Consider the following 13,383-nt stretch of genomic DNA (forward strand, 5'->3'; position numbering starts at 1 on the left):
AATTCCTCGCTTTTTGCGCAGTGTGCATGAGCCCAAAGTCCAGCAGTGATGAAACACAGAAAAGTCACAAATTTTTGAACAAAATGTGATTTGTGCTGCAAGGTCCCCGAGTTCTTTAAAACTTTATAATTGTACAGGTGATCGTATTGTACAGTCATTACTACAGACTATGGAAGGACGCCCGGGATGTCAGAATAAGCAGAGAGGCTTTGTGCACACTGAGGAAAAGGCGAGGAATTCAGCTTGAAATTCAGCTTGAAATTCCTCCCGTAAAAAATGTACAGAGCAAAGTCCCATTGTGTTCAATGGGTTTTCTGCTCTGTTGTTCACACTGCAGAATTTCCAAGCAGAATTTTCTGCTGTAGATCTGCTAGAGGAATCCTATAGAAGTCAATGGGGGGCTTAAATTCTGCTTGAATTCTGCCTGAAAACTTTCTGCTTCAATTCCTCGAGAATTCCTCAGTGTGCACATAGCCTGAGGGAGGGAAATGCAGGTTCAAAGCTTTACAGACACCCTAAGGGAAGCAGAGGGATATTAATCCTCAGTAACATATGATCGATCCAGGATGGAGTTGTCTCTAAGACAACTTTATCAGTCGTAGATGCCATGCTCTTCTGGTATGTAACCAGCACTAGGCCTCCTGCATTGCCCCCTGTTGTACAGATTTCGCCTCATCCAAGGTTTGCGTTATTGAAGAGCTTTATTGCCATAGATCATTGTCAAAAATACATACCTTTTGCAGCGACTAGAGATGAGCGAACCTCGAGCATGCTCGAGTCAATCCGAACCCGATCGTTCGACATTTGATTAGCGGTGGCTGCTGAAGTTGGATAAAGCCCTAAAGGCCCTATTCCACGGGTCGTTTAGAGGAGCAATATCGTTCGTATTCGGCCGATAACGGCCGCTACGAACGATATTCGTCCCGTAGAATAGAGTGCAACGATCAGCCGACATCGTTCATGTCGGCTGATCGTTGCAGTCGCTTGTTTTTCAACATGTTGAAAAACAAGCGACTGATATAGCAGCGATCTGCTGCCGTTGCTCTGTTGAATAGGACCGTCGGCAGCAGATGCTGCTATATCCTATGGGCTGCCCGGACGACCAGCGATCCCCCGGGCAGCCCCCCCAGCAGCTCCCCGCCGCCCCTCCCGCACTCACCCGCTCGCTGACGCCGCGTTGAATAGCGGCGGCAGCGAGCGGGGAACGAGGAGCAAACGAGCGCTAATAGCGCTCGTTTGCTCCTACAAACGACTCGTGGAATAGGGGCATAAGGCTATGTGGAGAACATGGATATAGTCATTGGCTGTATCCATGTTTTCCAGACAACCTTAGCTGGGCTGGCCATATTCTTGGAGGTGTTGGGGTGCAGCGACAGAAGGCTTGGTTAGCTAAGTGTTGGCTTATTATGGTGGTCATCTTCCAGAGAATTTCCAGTAGCGCTGTGAAGTGGGTGGAGCTATGCAGATTTCTCATTTATCCCTTTTGTCAAAATTCACCAGTGTAGGAAATTATTAAGTGGAAATTCAGTGCGTTAACCAGCTGATAGGGTGCCAGTCATTCATCACCCCCTACTGTACAGATTCTATCATAGAGTTCATTAAGTACTGAAAAGTGTATAACAAAGCTGGCACAGATGGGCCCTTCTAGGAAGGTGTTTTGGCGTCTTATCAGTTACTGGACAGCAGATCCTCTGATCTGTACATGCCAGGTTCTTGTGGCTATTTGGTCATCCTGCGAGAAGCCACATTCCCTGCACTGTCCTGGCTCCCTGTCACTTCAACAGCGGTTGTAGTGAGCTTGGTTATTCGGGGAAAAGGCAGCTGGACACCAGGGAGCGTAGACAGGTAAGTAAATCCTTTATAATTTTCTCTACACTATCGCTTCTCTGCCTTTTGGCTAAGATCAAGTGTAGTAATGCTCGTGAGAGAGCAGGGAACCACACGGAGGGAATAAGGGTTGAGCAGGTGGCTGGCGCGGCAAGTCAGTCGGTGCAAAATGCCATGACCCTCCGGATCTGTGCCAGGGGCTCGAGGGGGCTGAGAGCCGAGGTGCCAGAAGTGCCCTGGGAGTGGTGACCCCAGGGTGCCGTAACTCACTGGGGACGGGATCCCACTGAGTGAAAGCACTCATCACCCCTTGAGCACACTCGCCTTTAGCTTTCCGGTTTCCTGGCTGTTGAGAGCTATGGGTAATTTTTATAGATCCGGACGGATGTCCGGGCTGTATCACACAGCACACATATTTATTTATTTCATTTAATTTTTGTCACTGTGTGTTCACTTTTCATGTGTGTTTTGTCACAAGGATTTTCTAGGTTGCGGTCGCCCTTTTGGGTGTCCCCCTAGAGGTCTAGGGGAGGCATGTGTGTCCATCAGGTTCCTTGCCTCCCTGCAACCCTGGGTCTGCTTCGGGAGATAGCCACCGTTGGTATCGGTGAACGCCTTAGCTAACGCTTGGGTGGTTGCTGTGAGCGGCATTGGTCCTCTCTCTGCTTCGGCAGTGAGAGGATATTTGTCCTCAACCTTTGCAGGTGCCTTCTGGCCCGGAAGGGGAGGGAATGTGGTTGGTTGGGGGCCCATCCCTTTTTAGAGTGGGCTTGCGATAGACCACATCCTTGTTGCACTTTTTTGTGTGGCACGTCTGCACCTTTTTGTGCGATTAGGTGAGAGCACGCTCCTCGGACTCTCGGAAAAAAAAAAATCTGTTCTTAAGTAAGCAGGGAACCACACACATGGCATGGGTAGAACGGTCGGCTGTGCAGCCTGAGCAGCCTTCCTAGTAGACCATGACCGTCTGGATCTGGCCATGAGGTTTTGAGGGGGTTGAGAGTCGAGGTGCAGATGTGCCCTGGGAGTGGTGACCCCAGGGTGCCTGAACTCACTGGGTGTGGGACCCCACTGAGGAATGGCACTGTGCACGCACTTCACATTCACACCCCTTTGAGCACTCAACTCTAATTTTCCGGCCTCTGGCTCTGTGAAAATTACAAAGGAATTTTTATAGATCCGACCAGATGTCTGGGCTGTTTTACACGGCGCACATCTGATTTATTTTTTCTTTTTGTCACGGTGTGTTCACTTTTCCACGTTTGTTTGTCCACTAGGATCTTTCGGGTTGCGGTCGCCTTTTGGGGACCCCTCGGAGGTCTAGGGGAGGCAAGTGTGGCCATCTGAGCTTATTGCCTCTCTTCCCCCCTGGTTCTCCTTCGGGAGTGATCACCTTTTGATTGAATACGGCGAACGGTGAGGGCCTGGGTTACGCTCAGGTACGAGCTGCAGTTGTGTTTACCAGTCTGCTCTTGGCCTCGTCTGAGAGCGGACATTTGTCCTGGACCTTTGCAGGTGCTTTTTGGCCTGGAAGGGAATTAGGTGTGTTGGGGGCCCATCTCTTTTTAGAGTGGGCGTGCGATAGACCGCATCCTAGTGCACTTTTTTTGTCCGGCACGCTACACTTTTTTAGTAGCACTTGGGTGATGAGAGCACGTTGTCTCGACTGTCAAGAAAAAAAAGAATTCTCTACACTGTCATCAGCCGTGCATCGCTATTACACGTAGCCATGTGCACCTGGTGGCCAGCGATGTATAAACTTGCTAAAAGACAACAATCATTGTTTTTATTGCACAGTGCACTGGTTTGATTCAGCAGATATTCAAACCATTTAATAGGATCCATAGATATTCATATGGAATTGTCTGATCTTGTACGTTCAAAGGGTTGGGCAGATCACTGCTCCTGAAGGTCCTGCAAAGTAGGCAGATCCTCCATTGGGCGACCTGTACCCATCTAAAAATTCCTCTCACAAGTAGTGAGTAGTCAGGCGTCACCCCAACTCGTTATTTTCCTTACTCATTAGTTTAAGGCATACCCTCCCATTGTGGCCCTGGAGCCATCGCCCTGTAGGGCCACACTGTCTGTATCAGGGAGAGCTGATCTTCTCCGATGTCTGGTGAAATGCATGATGGGTAGTAACTGTCTTCTAAGGGGGAGGTGACATCATTTCAGGGATTGTCTCCGCCCTCTTGTCAGATTACCATTAGTCACATGACAACCAGCAGCAACAGCCAGGCAGATCACTGATGGTTCCCATAGATTTATATTATATTATAGATATATTTTCCTGACATTTAGGACCTCTCATCTGCACATCCTCAACCAATCAGAGTTCTGACTTTGGAAATCTGACGGGATGCTACAGGAAACTGCTCCATGTTTTCTGCCAATAGTTATAAAGATATAAATCTTACAGATCTTAGTTTTCTCTGGAATGTCCCTTTAATAAGTCACAATACAGAAAAAAAATATCGTTACTCCACCACACTAATGAAGTGGGAATGTGTCATCAAATGACTTATTGTTTAAATAATGTTTTTATTGTAAACATATATTATTTTAATAATTTTCTGCTGTACTATCTATATTACAAAACAATCTGGAAATCTTTCAGTTTTCATTCTCACCACTGGGGCTAAAACTAAGCTGAGACTTCCTGTTGTGTTTATGGTGATCTGCTGTAAAGTGATCTGTACAGCATTGCAGCAACATGTGACACAAAGTAGATAGAGGGGACAATAGCAGCTCCCTGTGGCATAACCTCTTCAAAGGTCACAGAATATGCTCAGTAATGTTTCATATTCATTTTAAGGGGACCAGACTTTGTCTCCTGTCGTCTATGTCCATGAGCCCGGCTGTATAGCATGTCAATAAATGCTGTTAAAATGACAGCCCCATACTGTAATGTAATGTACAAAAGGTAAAATAAAAAAAATGACAGTCAGAAAATAGAAACAGATTAGAATAAAACAACTTTTAGTATCTGACTCTGATCAGTATAAGAAAATGTAGGCAACACATTCCCTTTAAAAACAAAGGTCTGCCTTATTCAAGGATCATGGAATGGGGATCCTCAGCTACACTGGACATCTGCTTGAAAGTGTTGGGGTGCAGTGGCAGAAGAATGGGGCCTTCCGGATCTTGTTTTAGCTAAGCATTGGCTTTGCATGGTTGTCATCTTCCAGAGGATTCCCAGTAGCAGTCAAGTGGGTGGAGCTATGCAAATTTCTCTGTTATCCCCTTGGTCAAAATTCCCCAGTGGAGGAATCTTTAGGCAGAAATTCAGTGGTAACCTGCTGGTAGGGTGCCAGGATTTCATCACCCCCTCTTGTACAGATTCCATCAAAGAGTCCATAAAGTAGTAAAGGGTGTACAACAAAGATGGCACAAATGGGCCCTTCTAGGAAGGTGTTGGGCGTCTCCTCAGTTATTGAGTAGTAGATCACCTGATTGACCGTCAATGCCAGGTGCTTGTGCCCATTGGTCAACCTGCAAGAATCCAAATTGCCTGAACATTCCTGGCTCCCTGTCACTTAAGCTGCAGCTTTGGTGAGTTTGGAAAAGTTCCATTTAAATGGACTGATAGTCTTATGTGTGGATTTGTCTGATCTTCTACATCCAGAGGGTTGGGCAGATCACTGCTCCTGAAGGTCCTACTCGGCCGAGCCGGGCGCTCATCACCTGGCCGGCGACTGCTGCCCCCCTCACACATCTTCTTCCTCAAGCAGGCTGGAGGAGAAGAGGAGACAGGGACCCAATCTATGTATTAAGGTGAGTATAAGGTTGTTTTATTTTTTGTGTGTGTGTGTTTGGTAATTGGGGGGGGGGAGATTATTACCATTATTACTATGGGGCAGACCACGGGGGGGGGGGGGTTATTAATATGAGGACAGCATGGGGGTGATTTTTACTATGGGGAGCAGAACAGGGGGGCTTATTACTGGGGGGGGGCACAGGGGGGATTATTACTGTGGGGACAGAGCACAGGGGGATTATTACTGTGGGGACAGAGCACAGGGGGATTATTACTGGGGGGGCACAGGGGGGATTATTACTGTGGGGACAGAGCACAGGGGGATTATTACTGTGGGGACAGAGCACAGGAGGGATTATTACTGTGGGGACAGAGCACAGGGGGATTATTACTGTGGGGACAGAGCACAGGGGGGATTATTACTGTGGGGACAGAGCACAGGGGGATTATTACTGGGGGGGCACAGGGGGGGATTATTACTGGGGGGACAGAGCACAGGGGGATTATTACTGTGGGGACAGAGCACAGGGGGGATTATTACTGTGGGGACAGAGCACAGGGGGATTATTACTGGGGGGGCACAGGGGGGGATTATTACTGTGGGGACAGAGCACAGGGGGGATTATTACTCAGGGGGGTGGGCACAGGGGGATTATTACTATGGGGACAGAGCACAGGGGGTATTATTACTGTGGGGACAGAGCACAGGGGGATTATTACTGGGGGGGCACAGGGGGGGATTATTACTGTGGTGACAGAGCACAGAGGGGATTATTACTGAGGGGGGGTGGGCACAGGGGGATTATTACTGTGGGGACAGAACACAGGGGGGATTATTACTGTGGGGACAGAGCACAGGGGGGATTATTACTGAGGGGGGGTGGGCACAGGGGGATTATTACTGTGGGGACAGAGCACAGGGGGGATTATTACTGTGGGGACAGAGCACAGGGGGGATTATTACTGTGGGGACAGAGCACAGGGGGGATTATAGCTTTTAGCAAGATTCGCCCTGTAGTTCAAATTACCTAGAAACGGCCTTGCTACAGAGTACCCATCTAAAAATTCCTCTCACAAGTAGTGAGAACTCAGGCGTCACCCCAACTCGTTATTTTCCTTACTCATCAGTTTAAGGCATACCCTCGCGATGTGGCCCCGGAGCCATTGCCCTTTAGGACCACACCGTCGGTATCAGGGGGAGCTGATCTTCAATGTATGGTGAAATGCATGATGGGTAGTAACCGTCTTCTAAGGGGGAGGTGACATCATCTCAGGGATTGTCTCCGCCCTCTTGCCAGATTACCTTTAGTCACATGACAACCAGCAGCAACAGCCAGGCAGATCACTGATGGTTCCCATAGATTTATATTAAAATATAGATATATTTTCCTGACATTTAGGACCTCTCATCTGCACATCCTCAACCAATCAGAGTGCTGACTTTGGAAATCTGACGGGATGGTGGAATCTGACGGGATGCTACAGAAAACTGCTCCATGTTTTCTGCCAATAGTTTGATAAATCTTACAGATCTTATTTTTTTTCTGTATTGTGGCAGACCTATGTTAAAGGGACATTCCAGAGAAAACTATTGTTACTCCACCACACTAATGAAGTGGGAATGTGTCATCAAATGACTTATTGTTTAAATAATGTTTTTATTGTAAACATATATTTTTTTAATAATTTTTAGTATGTTTTTTCTAATTTTCTGCTGTACTATCTGCAAAATAATCGAAAAATATTGCAGTTTTCATTCTTACCACTGGAGCTAAAACTAAGCTGAGACTTCCTGTTGTGTTTATGGTGATAAGAGGAATCTGCTGTAAAGTGATCTGTACAGCATTGCAGCAACATGTTACACAAAGTAGATAGAGGGGACCATAGCAGCTCCCTGTGGAATGACCTCTTTAAAGGTCAAAATATACTCAGTAATGTTTCACATTCATCTCAAGGGGACCATCCTTTGTCTATTGTCGTCTATGTTCATGAGCCTGACTGTAAATAATGTCCATGAATGCTGTTAAAACAGCTCTGGAAAGATGGCAGCCCCCATAACAATGTACAAAAAAGTGAAATAAAAAAAAAATTACAGTCAAAAAATAGAAACAGATTAGAATAAAACAACTTAGACTGATCAGTAAAAGAAAATGTAGGCAACACATTCCCTTTAAGAACAAAGGTCTGCCTCATTTAAGGATCCAGGAATGGGGATCCTCAGCTACACTGGACATCTGCTTGGAGGTGTTGGGGTGCAGTGGCAGTAGAATCGGGCCTTCCAGGTCTTGGTTTAGCGAAGTGTTGACTTTGCATGGTGGTAATCTTCCAAAGGATTCCCAGTAGTGGTCATGTGGGTGGAGCTATGCAAATTTCTCTGTTATCTCCTTGGTCAAAATCACCCCCTCCTGTACAGATTCCATTAAAGAGTCCATAAAGTAGTTAAGGGTGTACAACAAAGATGGCACAGATGGGCCTTGCTAGGAAGGTGTTGGGTGTCTCCTAAATTATTGGGTAGCAGATCACCTGATTGGCCGTCCATGCCAGGTGCTCTGGCCCATTGGTCAACGTGCAAGAAGCCAAATTCCCTGAACAGTCCTGGCTCCTGTCATTTAAGCCGCAGCTGCGGTGAGTTCGGAAACACGGGGAAAAGGCAGCAGGACACCCAGAAGTGTGGACAGGTAACTATTACATGTAACAATGTGCAGCTGGTGGCCGATAAATTATAAACTTGTTTTTATTACAAGGCACAAAATCTACCCAAATTGGCCTGATTCAGCAGATAATAATTCCATTTAATTGGAATGATAGACTTATGGTACTTTTTCACGGAGCGATAATTCGCCTGATCACACGATTAACGATTCGCGTTTATACGGAACAATACATTGTACGGGAAAATCGTTTTGCGATCGCTTAAGCCTATCACACACACAGGTGAAATCTTGAAAGAATGTTTACACGGAACGATCTGTGAATTTTTTGCGAACGACCAACGATAATTTGAGAACATATTGAAAGATCAAAATGAACGATTTCTCGCTCATCATTTGATCGTTCGATGCGTTTACACGTATGATTATCGTTCGGATTCGATAGTTATCATGCAAAAACGAACAATAAATCGTTCGGTGTAAAAGGACCATTACATATGACATTGATCTTTTACATTCAAAGGGTCGGGCAGATCACTGCTCCTGAAGGTCCTGCAAAGTAGGCAGATCCTCCATGGGGTGACCTGTACCCATCTAAAAATTTCTCTCACAAGTAGTGAGGAGTCAGGCATCACCCCAACTCATTATTTTCCTTACTCATTAGTTTAAGGCATACTCTCCCAATGTTGCCCCGAAGCCATCGCCCTTTAGGACCACACCGTCAGTATCAGGGAGAGTTGATTTTCTTCAATGTATGGTGAAATGCATGATGGGTAGTAACCGTCTTCTAGGGGGAGGTGACATCTTCTCAGAGATTGTCTCCGCCCTCTTGTCAGATTACCATTAGTCACATAATGTGTTCAGCAGAGACAACTAGACAGATCACTGATGGCTCCCATAGATTTATATTATATTATAGATATATTTGTCTGACATTTATGATCTCCTAACTGCACATTATCAACCAATCAGAGTGCAGATTGTGGTGGAATCTGACTGGTTGCTACATTTTCCTTTAAATGGGCATTCCAGAGAAAAGAACTATTGTTACTTCACCACACCTATTATTATAGATCTTTGTTATAAACCTTTATAAAACAAATACATTTCTGTGTAATAAACATTAATATCCACAATACACTGGGGACTTGCTGCAGTTCCCAACATGGACATTGGTGGTAGTAGAGAGCCATGTGCAGCCACTTGCCAGGACCTGCCTAAAGGATCCTATGCAGACAGCCTTGGTAGTGGCTTATCTCTCTAAGAACAAAGCCTGACCCCTATCTCCACCGACATCATCTGTCATTGGAGACTCTGGAGGCCCCCCATGCATCTTACACTGCCAGCAGCATGTTTGGCTGACTTTAGTATGTAATGCATGCGGTCCTTAAAGGGAATATGTCACCTAAACTTTCTTTTGCTAATTAGAGTCAGATACAAAAAAAGTTATTTTTTTCAAAACTTTTTATTATTATTATTATTATTATTATTATTATTATTATTATTATTATTTCACTTTTTGTACATTGTTACAGGGGCTGCCATCTTGCCTGGGCTGTTTTTAATAGCAAGACTCAGACATAGATAACAATAGACAGAGTATGTCCCCTTGACATGAATGAGAAACATCACTGAGCGTGCTCTGTGACCTTCGAAGAGGTCATTCTACAGGAGCTGCTATTGTCGCCTCTTTCTACTGATGTCACATGCAGCTGCAATGTTGTACAGATCACTTTACAGCAGCCACCTCTTATCACTAGACAGAATTGGAAGTTTTAGCTTAGTTTTAGCCCCAGTGGGGAAAATGAAAATGACAAGATATCAGGATTATTTTATAATCTAGACAGAAAAAAAGAAAATTAGAAAAAATGGCACAAAAAATTATTTACAAATATTTTTCACATTAAAGCATAATTTAAACATTAAGTAATTTTCTGATAAAACATTCCCTTTGATGGAGATTAACAGACAATAGTATTGCCGGGGTGAGTTCACACTGTGTGGATCTGCCTTAGGTTTTTTTTTTTCTCCAACGGATTTTAATAAATAGATTTTTTTTTTTTGGGGGGGGGGCAATCACTGGAGATGTTCTGCAAGAACAAAAAAATACTTCAAATAGCTACAATGATGGAAAAGTGATGAGTTTTCTTCTCTTGTTTGAGGTCTTCTCATTAACCTCCCTAACCCACAGTTCTAGAGCTGAGGATTCTTAACTGGGCTGGCTATCTGCATGGATGTGCAGTGGTGAAAGAATGGGGTCTCCCAGGTCTTGGTTAGCTCAGGGTTGGTTTTGCTTGGGGCTATGGTGGTCATTTTCCAGAGGATTCCCAATAGCTCTGTCAAGTGGGTGGAGCTATGCAAATTTCTCTATCTCTCTTGTCAAAATTCCCCAGTGGAGGAATATTTAGAAAGTCAATGCATTACCAGCTGGTAGGGTGCCAGGCTTTCATCACCCCCTACTGTACACGTTCCATCAAAGAGTCCATAAAGTACCAAAAAGTGTGCAACAAAACCGGCACAGATGGGCCTTGCTAGGAAGATGCTGGGGTGTCTCCTCAGTTATTAGACACCTTGGGTTATACCTTGCATAACGGAGTCTTCAGCAGCAGATCCCTGAATTGCCACATATGCCAGGTTATTGTGCCAAATGGTCAACGTGCGATATACCACATTCCCTGAACAGTCCTTTGCTTGGATTAGCCTTTGGGCGGTCTTGTCCTATCCATGTCTACTCCAGAGATGCATGGGAAGGAAGCGGGATGTGCCGCTCCTGCACACTGTGTCCACATACATTAATATACAGGTGACTGTATAGTTTAGGGAATCATTATGTGGATCAAGTATCTTAGTTTTCCAAATGTATTTGATCTTGTACAGTCATGGCCAAAAGTTTTGAGAATGACACAAATCTTATATTTTCACATGATCTGCTGCCCTCTGGTTTTTATGTGTGTTTGTCAGATGTTTTTATCACATACAGAAATATAACTGCAATCATATTATGAGTAACAAAAGCTTATATTGACAGCTAGAATGAGTTAGCAAGTCAATATTTGCAGTGTTGACCCTTCTTCTTCAGGACCTCTGCAATTCTCCCTGGCTGCTCTCAATCAACTTCTGGACCAAATCCTGACTGATAGCAGTCCATTCTTGCACAATCAATGCTTGCATATTGTCAGAATTTGTTGGTTTTTGTTTGTCCACCCGTCTCTTGATGATTGACCACAAGTTCTCAATGGGATTAAGATCTGGGAAGTTTCCAGGCCATGGACCCAAAATATCTATGTTTTGTTCCCTGTGCCATTTAGTTATCACCTTTGCTTTATGGCAAGGTGCTCCATCATGCTGGAAAAGGCATTGTCAATTGCTAAACTGCTCTTGGACGGTTGGGAGAAGTTGCTCTTGGAGGACATTCTGGTACCATTCTTTATTCATGGCTGTGTTTTTAGGCAAGACTGTGAGAGAGCTGATTCCCTTGGCTGAGAAGCAACCCCACACATGAATGGTTTCAGGATGCTTTACAGTTGGCATGAGACTAGACTGGTGGTAGCGCTCACCTCGTCTTCTCCGAATAAGCTGTTTTCCAGATGTCCCCAAAAAATCAGAAAGGGGATTCATCAGAGAAAATGACTTTACCCCAGTCCTCAGCAGTCCACTCCCTGTACCTTTTGCAGAATATCAGTCTGTCCCTGATGTGTTTTCTGGAGAGAAGTGGCTTCTTAGCTGCCCTCCTTGAGACCAGGCCTTGCTCCAAGAGTCTCTGCCTCACAGTGCGTGCAGATGCACTCACACCTGCCTGCTGCCATTCCTGAGCATGCTCTGCACTGCTGGTAGCCCGATCCCGCAGCTGAAACACTTAAAAGAGACAGTCCTGGTGCTTGCCGGTCTTTCTTGGGCGCCCTGGAGCCTTTTTGGCAACAATGGAACCTCTTTCTTGAAGTTCTTGATGATGCGATAGATTGTTGACTGAGATGCAATCTTTCTAGCTGCGATACTCTTCCCTGTTAGGCCATTTTTGTGCAGTGCAATGATGACTGCACGTGTTTCTTTAGAGATAACCATGGTTAACAGAAGAGAAACAATGATGCCAAGCACCAGCCTCATTTTAAAGTGTCCAGTGGTGTCATTCTTACTTAATCATGACAGATTGATCTCCAGCTCTGTCCTCATCAACACCCACACCTGTGTTAATGGAGCAATCACTGAAGCGTTAGCTGGTCCTTTTAAGGCAGGGCTGCAATGATGTTGAAATGTGTTTTGGGGAGAAAGTTTATTTTCTAGGCAAATATTGACTTTGCAAGTAATTGCTGTTAAGCTGATCACTCTTTATAACATTCTGGAGTATATGCAAATTGCCATTTTAAAAACTGAAGCAGTAAACTTTGTAAAAATTAATATTTGTATAATTCTCAAAACTTTTGCCCATGACTGTACATCCCGGGGCCCCATACACATCAATATGCAGGTCTGGTGACTATATAGGTTGGGAAATTAAAATGTGGATCAAGTATCTTTCATATCAAATTTTTCTGATCTTTTACATGCTTAGGGTTGGGCAGATCACTGCTCCTGAAGGTCCTGCAAAGTAGGCAGATCCTCCATGGGGCAACCTGTACCCATCTAAAAATTTCTCTCACAAATAGTGAGTAGTCAGGCATCACCCCAACTTGTTAATTTCCTTACTCATTAGTTTAAGGCATACCCTCCCTGTGTGGCCCCAGAGCCATCGCCCTGTAGGGCCACACTATCTGTATCAGGGAGAGCTGATCTTCTTCGATGTCTGGGGAAATGCATGATGGGTAGTAACTGTCTTCTCGGGGGAGGGGACATCACCTCAGTGATGGTCTCCGCCCACTTCCTAGATTACCATTAGTTAGTAATGATGTGTTTAGCAGAGACAACTAGACAGATCACTGATGGCTCCAGTCATTTTCTATAAACGTCAGACTCATCTCTACTTCTTTGCATAACACACGTGCTCCGCTGCGCCATTAACCCACCACCGGCCGGAGCATACTTTACCTCCTCCCCGCTCTGGCTTGCTTCGGGGGCTCCCAGCGTCTTAACGTCCTCTTCAGCCAATCAGTTGCTGATGTCAAGCCGAGAATACCTGAAGCAAGCTGGAGCAGGGAGGAGGTAAAGTATGCA

At 45.2% G+C, this 13,383-nt stretch overlaps 1 protein-coding gene and 4 non-coding genes across 8 annotated transcripts in view; 1 reads left to right on the forward strand and 4 right to left on the reverse strand.

Moving 5' to 3' along the window:
• ARMH1 (armadillo like helical domain containing 1) overlaps positions 1 to 13,383 on the forward strand; it is a 40,251-nt gene that overhangs the window by 20,675 nt on the left and 6,193 nt on the right. The gene's annotated exons all lie outside the window — the stretch shown is intronic.
• Positions 3,716 to 3,863, reverse strand: LOC138800259 (U12 minor spliceosomal RNA). The gene has a single exon (XR_011364441.1). It is a non-coding gene; the product is annotated as a U12 minor spliceosomal RNA (small nuclear RNA).
• On the reverse strand, positions 6,568 to 6,722 carry LOC138800130 (U12 minor spliceosomal RNA). Its single transcript, XR_011364337.1, has one exon. It is a non-coding gene; the product is annotated as a U12 minor spliceosomal RNA (small nuclear RNA).
• On the reverse strand, positions 8,762 to 8,909 carry LOC138800257 (U12 minor spliceosomal RNA). The gene has a single exon (XR_011364438.1). It is a non-coding gene; the product is annotated as a U12 minor spliceosomal RNA (small nuclear RNA).
• LOC138800129 (U12 minor spliceosomal RNA) lies at positions 12,788 to 12,935 on the reverse strand. Its single transcript, XR_011364336.1, has one exon. It is a non-coding gene; the product is annotated as a U12 minor spliceosomal RNA (small nuclear RNA).

The sequence above is a fragment of the Dendropsophus ebraccatus genome, chromosome 8 (assembly GCF_027789765.1).
Source record: "Dendropsophus ebraccatus isolate aDenEbr1 chromosome 8, aDenEbr1.pat, whole genome shotgun sequence".
In the NCBI taxonomy this organism is placed as follows: domain Eukaryota; kingdom Metazoa; phylum Chordata; class Amphibia; order Anura; family Hylidae; genus Dendropsophus; species Dendropsophus ebraccatus.